This window comes from Triticum aestivum, chromosome 3A, assembly GCF_018294505.1.
Source record: "Triticum aestivum cultivar Chinese Spring chromosome 3A, IWGSC CS RefSeq v2.1, whole genome shotgun sequence".
Lineage (NCBI taxonomy): Eukaryota > Viridiplantae > Streptophyta > Magnoliopsida > Poales > Poaceae > Triticum > Triticum aestivum.
Window position 1 is genome coordinate 577,672,540 of NC_057800.1, and position 9,612 is coordinate 577,682,151.

General features: G+C 45.0%; 1 pseudogene; it reads left to right on the forward strand.

Moving 5' to 3' along the window:
* Window positions 1–3,730: 3,730 nt before the first annotated feature.
* LOC123056998 (uncharacterized) lies at window positions 3,731–6,319 on the forward strand (annotated as a pseudogene).
* The last annotated feature ends 3,293 nt before the right edge of the window (window positions 6,320–9,612 follow it).

Below are 9,612 nucleotides of genomic sequence, written 5' to 3' on the forward strand. Positions count from 1 at the left end.
GGGGGCGCGGCCGCGGCGGGGGCTTCCATCGCCGGCGGGGCGGGAAGCAGCGGGAGGCGGCGGTGGGCTGGCGAGCGGTTGGCTCCCGCGCTAGCGAGGATGACTGCGACGAGGAGGAGTGCGGGTTGGGGGGAGATTTTCCCCTCAACCCCTACTTCTACAGATTGCAAAGTCGTTTAAGGGTTGGACCTCTAAAATTTTTTACGGGTTTGAGGGTTTAGAGGTTCTAGTCTACGGAGTTTTTTCGGCGAAAACTGTAAAAAAGCGGTTATTTTTAGGGATTTGAGGGTTTGAGGGCTCTACTAGTAATGCTCTTACGAGAATAGGCGCGACGTGTGGTGTGTGGTGGGCCCGGGCTGCATTAATTCAGGTGAAACCGCCCACACCGACCGCTCCTCTTGTTCGAAACTGCCCCATCGCCCTCGTCCCCTTTTCATTCGAACTTCTCCCTCTCCTCCCTCTCATCTAGCAACGACGCACGGCGCAAGGCTCTGCGGTTGTGGATCCCGCACGGAGTCGCCGGTGCGGGAGGCCGTGAGCACGGCGAGTCGCCGGCTACAGGCGGAGGTAAAACTCGGCACCTCTTCTCCCTCTTCTCCTCGGTTGCGCTCCAGATTCGGTTTGGAGTTCGTGTTTGCAGCGTTAGAGTTTGGGTGACTAGGCGGGCATGGAGGTTGTCCATGGCGTCTGCGGGCTCGGCGTTGCTATGGTGGGGAAAGGGCTCCGCGTTGCTATGGCGAGGGGAGGGGAAGGGGAATTGAGTCCTTGAAAGGGTGGAGGCATAGGGTAAAGGGATGCATCTGACCGAATCCTAGCGACGGGGGCATAGGATTCGTTTTATTTGATGTTGCTTGAATCCCCGGATGCAGTTGTATAGAAATATCATGGTAGTTGCTTAGTTTTTCTTGCAATTTGCGAGATGGAGGGGCAGGGTAAGGGGATGCATCTGACCGGGCCATAGGATTCGTTTTATTTTTGATGTTGCTTGAATCCCCAAATACAGTTGTATAGAAATATGATGGTAGTTGCTTAGTTATCCCTGCAATTTGTGTGATGGAGAGGCAATCGAACTTCATAGTATTCAGAGTTGCACGAAATAGGGCAGTAGTTGCCTTTTGTTCAACATCGAGCAACACTGTTTTATTGGGGAAGATGGTTTTTGTGGTTGGTCGATTTTTCGCCATTGCCATCTCATTATTGTCCAAGTGCCTAGATTCCACCACCAAGTTGTTATCATTTTGTAGTGTTCTTTAAATTAGTGTACCAAACATGACGTTGCCAGATTCACCATCGAGTTGTTGTTTATCATAACTATGAATAGAAGATGAGATATCATCATGAATAACTAGCAGCTTTCGAAGTTTTTTGGGTTATGAAGTATTTTTTTTGGTTGGTTGAATCCAACCACACTATTTTTATCGTAACTAACAACTTTAGGAGTTTTTTGATGGCTAGCTATGTGATGAAGATGAACATGTGCTTGTTTTGTGATGAGGAGTAATATGTGCTTGTTTTTTTGTCATTTTTAGTTGCTACGAATAGTGAGTAGTTGCCTAGTTTTCAGCACCAAGTTGCTTCTGCAAGTACTAGCATTTAGCAGTTGAGTTATCTCTGGGTAGGAGTAAATTGAGATCATTTCACCTCCCGATGACAGTGAAGTCACACATTTTCTTTTTGTCTACAGGCAGAACTTGTGTTTATAGGGCTTGTCTTTTTTTCATCAACATGATATTTTTTGGTGTGTTTCCTCTACAGAATGGCTTTGAAAAGCAAAAGGGCCACGGGAAGAACTGTTGGTGAAAATGAGGGAGAAGAGGTGGTGGCTCAAACAACAAGGAGCAATGTTGGATGCAAGCTTGGGCAGACGGATGAGGGTCCTGTCTGGGGTGGTCGGGCGGGGAAACGGGCCACCAATTCTGCCCGGGCTGATCGGGCGGGGAAACGGGCCACCAATTCCGCCCCTCATGATGAAGGAGGGAGGCATCCGAAACGTGCGAAGAAAGTCAAGCACATGGTATTTTTTTATGAAAAACTTGAAAGAAGGGTGGCATCTGATTCTTTCTTTTTGAAATATGTAATGCTCAATCAGCATATCATTTGTATGCACTCCTATCTTTGATAAGTAGCAGAATAGCAGTATAGCAGTTGCCTAGTTTTGTACTAGCAGTTGCAGTTTGATATAGTTCTAGTTGCTCAGTTTTTAGCAAACACAGCTCGCTTTTTTAATTATGGTGTGCTTTGCTTAGTTTAGTATAGTGGGTTGCTCAATTTAGTATAGTTGGTTGCTCGGTTTAATATAATTGTAGCCTCTGCCCTTTTTTTAATATGAATTCTTCTGTACATTTTTACGCAGATTGGTAGCAGTGGGCCACCACCGAGGAACAGGGCATCACCTTCAAGACTTTTTGTCCTAAACAGTGGCCTTGAGGATATACAAAAGGATGCCATCGGTGATATAAGCTTTGGCGGTGTCCTTGATATTGGCACAAGAACAATTAAGGCGTTGTTTGGATAAGAGGAATATAGAGAACGCAATCTACGTAAGCCAAGGAAACTGCCTAACCGTAAAAAAATCTTGTTTGGCTCGTCCAACAACCCCGTGGATAGGGAAACTCGTTTCCCAAAAACACATAATTCTGGGTTTGTGGGAAAACTAGTATTACTCATTTTTCCACAAACGCGATTAGCATATACATATGCAACTGCCTTTCTCCGCCCCCGCCTATTCCTCAACAACCTCAGATGGCGCCAATTCTGCTTTTTGCATCTCACCTCGCGCCCTTTTCACTGCCTATAAAAGACAGACTTTGTTTTCCGCATGTTATACACCCAGATCGCAAAGGGCTGGCTGTGATCCCCGTGACAGGCACTGGATGGGAGACGTTGACCTTGGATCTGAAGTTGGTCATCTTCAATAAGGCTCCACATCTCCTTCAGGCTTTCCGTGCATCGTCTTCCCACCTTCAATCAGTCTTCCCATCTTCAATCAGGTTCCATGCCTTCACCATGCTACACAGCAGTACGAATTTGTATTTGTAAATATTTTCATGGTACTGTTGATTGAATTAATCTATTTGGTAGTGAACCCTATTTTGAATAAAACCTCTGATAATTTCATATGGGCAATTCCTAGGACATAGTAGATCCAACAACCTGGTAATCTGTTAATCTAAATGGTAACACGTACTGTTGAAGGAAAAATTAGAGGCAACTCTGATTAGGGAGTATCGTAAATATGAACATGTGGCACATAAGAGAATCAGATTGCACTATGAATGCCTATATAAATACTAAAATGATCTAACACCGAACCACAATTAGATTATCGATGACTATATATATCAAGTGCAGTAGTTAATTTTTCATGACAAGGATGCAGTTTAAAGCACACTGTAAGGATAATTTCCCATAAGTATCAATCATATTTATCTAGAATATATAGTGTGCAGTAAGAGCTAAGCAGTAAGCAGATGAAGATTAGAATACCTTGTGATGTCATCTGATGTTGATAGTAGTACTTGGGGCAAGCGAGACCAGATTTAATAGCAAATTAAAGATCTTGGCAGCAACCTAGGAAAATAACTGATAAGGGATGTGAACATCCCGTTAGACAGACAAGCGACAAAAGATTAGTGGCATGCTCATTTTCTTCCACTTTGTAGATTTATTCCTTTTGAACCAAATGACTCATCTTCCATTATTGCTTCTTGTATCCCCTTTGTAGAAAAATATGGATGATGAGAAGGAAAAAAATTTAAGAAGGAAAACACAGATAAAGCTAAGTGCCATGTATGGAAATCTTCAGAGGACAAAATACTGCTGAATATATTAAAAGATCAAAGCCTACATGGAGGAAAAGAAGGAACATGTTACACAAAGAAAGCATGGCGTGATATCTTAGAACAATTCAATGATTCAAGGGTAGAAAAACTTGAATTACAACAACTGAAAAATCGTCATAAGTACTACAGGAGTTGCTACAGCACCATGGACAGACTTCTAAAACTCACGGGATTTGGTTGGGATGACGATGACAAAATGATAAAAGCTCCAGAAGATATTTGGGAAGAACTAATTAAGGTAAGTTTGTTCAAGTAGAATTCATCTAAAGTTTCCATATCCTATTATTAACAAAAACATTAAACAACTTGCAGAAGGATAAGGCTATCCAAGAATATCTAGATAAGGTGTGGCCTAGTTGGATAGATCTTCAAGCCATATGTGCTAGTTCAACAGCATCTGGAGCTGGTGCTGTATCTAGCAAAGGAAAAGATGGTGCATGTACGACCAAATCTTCACAAATTGATCTCAATACGGAAGTTGAAGTACATGACATTGATTCTGATGAAATCAATGCTTCCCCTGGTGTCTTCACCAAGAAGTCAACTACCATTGAGCCAGAAAAAAAGAAGTCCCCTGGAAGTGGATCCAAGGAAACTGCAAGAGGACAAAAACGGACAGCCGATGATGCCATAATAGCAATTGATCGCCTTGCAGATGCATCACTTAGCATTGCCGAAGCAAAGAAAACAGTAGCACAACAAACTAAAGCTTACTTGGTTAAATCTTGTCTGGCAATACTAAATAGTATGAGTAATCTAGATCCCAATGAGAAACTAAAAGCGGTAAAGGCATTTACAGACGGTGATAAATGGGCCATTTGCATTGAGATGGATGAAGAGACGCGGAAGCTCTGGATTCTTGATCCTTAGAATTTTTGTAATACACCTTTGAGCATAGTATTTTATTTCAGTCGTTGTCGCACTTTACAAGATTCAGAAAACAATTTCACTTATATTTTGTTAGTTTGTGTGAAGTAATAAATATTGTTTTCAGTTTGGTATTGTTCATTGTTCGGTTCAGCACTATTACATTTTAAAACATTTATCCAGAGATGATATGGTCAACTATGCAAATCGTGCAGGGATCTATGAACATTTCGGATGTGCCAGATGATGAACTTTCTGATTCCGAGCAAGTGCTTATTAATAACTTTTCTGCGGTGTCCTTGTTTCGCGATGTGTTGTTCACATGGTTATTTAGAACACCCCGTAACACTTCTATATTAACTGGTTCTCAGAAAACGATAGAGTTTTTAGAGGGACATCCAGTTAGATTTTATGAACAATTTCGTCTTGAGAAGCACACATTCTACTTGTTGCGGGATGCTTTGTGAGAAAGGAAGTTACTTAAGGATACAAATCGAATGACAGTGGACGAACAACTACTCATGTTTCCACATACAATTGCTCACAATGTTAGAAACCATGTCATCCAAGATAGATATCAGCATTCTGGCGAACCAATCAGCCGACACTTCAACAAAGTTTTAGACGCCATAAATGGTTTGCGTGATGTTTGCATAACAGATTCACGCAATCAAGTCCCATAAAAAATATTGGGTGACGCAAGATTCTACCCATATTTCAAGGTATGTTTGCTATTAGAAGCAGATACTCTTTTACATATGATTTCATAAATAGAAGGTCGACACCATTTAAACTTTATTTTTTGACTAACAAAAAATCCCAACAGAACTACCTAGGAGCAATTGATGGGACACATATTGAGGCAAAAGTCAGGCTTGATAAGCAAACTCCTTATAGAAACAGACATGGTTATCCGTCTCAAAATGTAATGGCAGTAGTGTCATTTGACATGACATTCTCTTATGTAGCTGCTGGATGGGAGGGTTCTGCATCGGATCAAGTTGTTCTAAGATGGGCTGTGACTAGTGGGGGTTTAGTTGTTCCTGAAGGTAAAGTACAATTATTTGTGTATCTACAATATATATATAAAGATGCTGAGTTTGATATGAAATTAATGTGCAGGTAAATTTTACCTTGTTGATTCAGGCTACGCAAATACTCCAAGATCTATTGCCCCGTATCGTGGAGATCGCTATCATATTGCTTCTTTTCGTGGAAGTAATCGGCGATATACTAGTGAGAAGGACTTGTTCAACCATCTACATGCACAGTTGCGGAATGTTGTTGAACGAACTATTGGTGTTCTAAAAGCTCGTTTTCCAATTCTAAGTAGGAAAGGAGAAATTCCTTATCCATACAGAACTCAAGTGAAAATTGTTATGACTTGTTGCATTATCCACAACTTCATAAGGAAGGTTAATCATCCTGATGAGTTATTCGAGCTTTATGAGCATGGGGAAACAGAACAAAATACTGACCATGGTGATCAACAAGTTCATGGGCAAGCAACAGAAGATGATAGAGTTGCTGGTGAGAGAGTTCGTGCTGCCATCGCCCGAGAGTTGTGGACTAAACATCAACAACGTAGTTCTCTACCAGAAGATGATTAAATACTGTAATATTTGTTTTCCATCTTCAATTGCAGATATATCTGCATAATTATTTTTGCAACTTTTAATTCCTTATATGGACATGAACTTCCCATTCTTTTATAGGCTTATATGCTCTATCTCTCTATCTCTCTATCTCTCTCACCCTCTGCCTCTCCCTCTCTATCTGGAGCTACAAGATGAAATGTTATTGTCTACCAATCTTTTCAGGAAGTAAAGCAACCAATAAACTACTTCAAATTGGTGCATTTTTATGTGACATTCAAGTGTTCCCCTTGTACCTACGCACCAGGTTCTTCAATGGACCAAGTAGATATGTAGCTAATTGCTAAGTCCTGTCAGTTATGAAGTAGTATACTCTTCGCAAGTGCGTGACGTAGACCATGAAAACATGCTAAGAAACCAAAAAGGGAGATAACTGTAGCTTCTCTCGTCAAGTGCATGATGTAGTTCATGTTAATTTACTAGTACAAAACTTGAAAATAATAATCAAACATACCTGCTCCTCTGAATCCCCATCCGCTAGCTTTGAATCCCTATCCGCTATAGCTGCCTGCTGCCCCCGGCGCCGCCGATACAGGCTGATGTCGGTGCAGCCTGCACGGCCGGTATGGAGGGGAGGCAGGCATATGTGTTGACTTGAAGCAGGACCGCTCGCTAGGTACAGCTTGTGTGGGGTCGACGGTCGATGAAACGGAGTACACCTGGGGACCTAGCCGTCCAGGGGAGGGGAGGTGAGCAGAAACCAACATCCAGGGGCGGAGGCGCGCAGTAGTAGGCGTCCGGGCGCGGCGGCATGTACCTGGCGACCTGGGAGTCCAGCAGCAACTGGTGTCCAGGACGGTGGAGGCGCGCCGTACCGGCGTCCGCGAGCGGATTCTTCCACGAGCAAGACGAGGGAGCAGCGGTGTGAGCGAGCGGAGGAGGAATCGGAGGGCAGTAGCAGCTCAACGAGCTTGGATGGATGAGGCCATGGTGTGCGATTTGGGGAAAGTGAGTCACTCACGGGAGGAGAATAGTAATTGGAGCAGCTAGTAGTCGTGTGCATCCAAACAAGGAACTGGGCCGACCAGTTTTCCAAATTTCCATACCAAACATAGTTATTTGTAAACTGGTTATTCGTAAAAACGGACGTAAAACGGGTTTTCCTAGAAATCGGCTAAAACTCATTTTCTATATTCCCATCGCTAATCTTCACTATCCAAACAACGCCGACAGGAGATGTTGTCAAGTTTTTCATGAAGTGTTATGGCCCAGAGTTGTCACAGCTTGTTATCCCAGATAGGGGGAAGATCCTAGTTGATGCAGCAAGTGTAGAAAGAATTTGGGGCTTGCCAAGGGGGCAGAAGAAGGTTGTGTATGAAGTGGAGCCAGACATAGTTAGGTTGTTCAATGAGATGTACAACATCCCCACAAGGCCCGCGCCAACAGTGACCAAGTAGTGTGAAATGATAAAGGAGATGGGAGTTGTTGCTGATGATAAGTTCTTAAGTGCCTGGCTTGTCGTTGTTTACAGTTGTTTTCTTGCACCGACCACCAGCTTGAAGGTGTCCCCGTGCGCATACTCGGTTGCGCTGAATCCATGTGAGATTGTGAATTGTTTGCCAGTTTGTCGTCGAACAACTTAGGCTTTCTTTCATGGGTTTTGGAGACAAGATTAACACAATATGTTGTTGTCTTTTTCACCTAGTAGTAAAATGATCTAGACCTCCCCCCTTCGGTTCATTGCGTTCTTTCTTTCACCCTTAAGCTGGATAGGTTTTTTGCAACTTACATGTGTTCTTTCTTTTTTGAAACTCCTTTACCTCGACTCGCTTGATGTGGACTACAGGACAGTTCACAAGGATTATGTGGACAAGACACTAGTAGAAAAAGGGTCAAATGTGAAGCACATTAGTGCCGGTTTGAATTTGAGCCGGCACTAATGTGACCTTTACTGCCGGTTCCAACGGCTAGGCGGGCGGGCATCATTATGTAACACCCCGAGAATCATGCTACAATAACCCTTTGTGATTAAGCTAATCATGTTGCTAAACAGGGCTTGATCACATTGGAATCACATTTCTTTTCAAACTCCTAATTCAAACTTCAATTAAATTTAAAGTGGAAAATAAAAGTTGTCAAGATTGAAAACTAAAATGTTCATTAAGTAACAAATAATTCTGAAGCAATTCTAAAATTGTAACTAAACTTAAATGGATTAGTTAAGTGACCCTAACAACCTCAAACTTTGGCAAGCAACAACATTTAATAACCTTTTAATTAATCTAAATTTACTATGAATTAGTATTTCACCCAAACTAGTTTTTGGTGCAAGGATCTGATGCACTACAACTTATAAGCTAGCTCCCATATTTTATAAATACCATTTAGATGCTAAACATTTTGCAAACAAAAAAAAGAAAAAAAGAAAAGGCATCAATAGGACCCCTCTCCCACCCGCTGGGCCAAACGGCCCAGCTGGCCACCAGGTTGTCTAGGCCGGCCCAGACCCAGGCCATTAACCCCTCCCGGGGGGCACCGAAACCCTAACCCCCTTCCCCACGATCCCCACTCTCCTCCCCCCCCGCACGATCTGGATCGGGGTTGCCCCAACACATGTCGCCCCGATCCCGTTGCCCCCAAGCCCGATGCCGGGGCCCGACGCCGCCCCATCGTCACCGGGCTGCCCTGCCCCACCACTCCGTCGCCGGAACGCCATCGCCGCCGCCTCGTTCCACCAATCCTCCCCGAACGACCTCCACGCGCCCGACGCTGCCGTCCTCTTCGCTCGACGCCGTCGCAGGAGACCACCTCGCGGGACTGCCTCCCCTACGTCGCCGACGTCCCCGTCTTCCTCCTCGCGCCTCGCTGCCTAGTCCCCTGCAACCCCTTGTGAGCGCCACCCCCATCTCCCTCTCTGACCCCGCGCCGGAATCATCCTCGACGGGACTCGCTCGCCCGCGTGCTCCCGCAGCTCCGCCCGACCCTCGCCCCATAGCCTTCCCCGCGGCCTGGTGCCCACGGCCACCCCGCCGTGCACCACGGCCTCTGCTTCGCCTCGCTGCGCCCCCTGCCCGTTCCTTGCCGTGCCCGACCGCGGTTGGCAACGCGCGCTCGCACTGACACTCCCCGTCGCCGCTCCTGCTCGTGCATCCGCCCGCTGCTGCGCTCACCGGCGTCGTCGCTCAGCTCCACTCTCTCCCTGGACGTGGCTCCCCGGAGCCGCCCGCGCCTCCCCCCCCTCTGACCCGACTTTCTGCAGCGCCGTCACTGCCGCTACACACCAGCCGCCGCCGCTCCGGTGGCTCGCC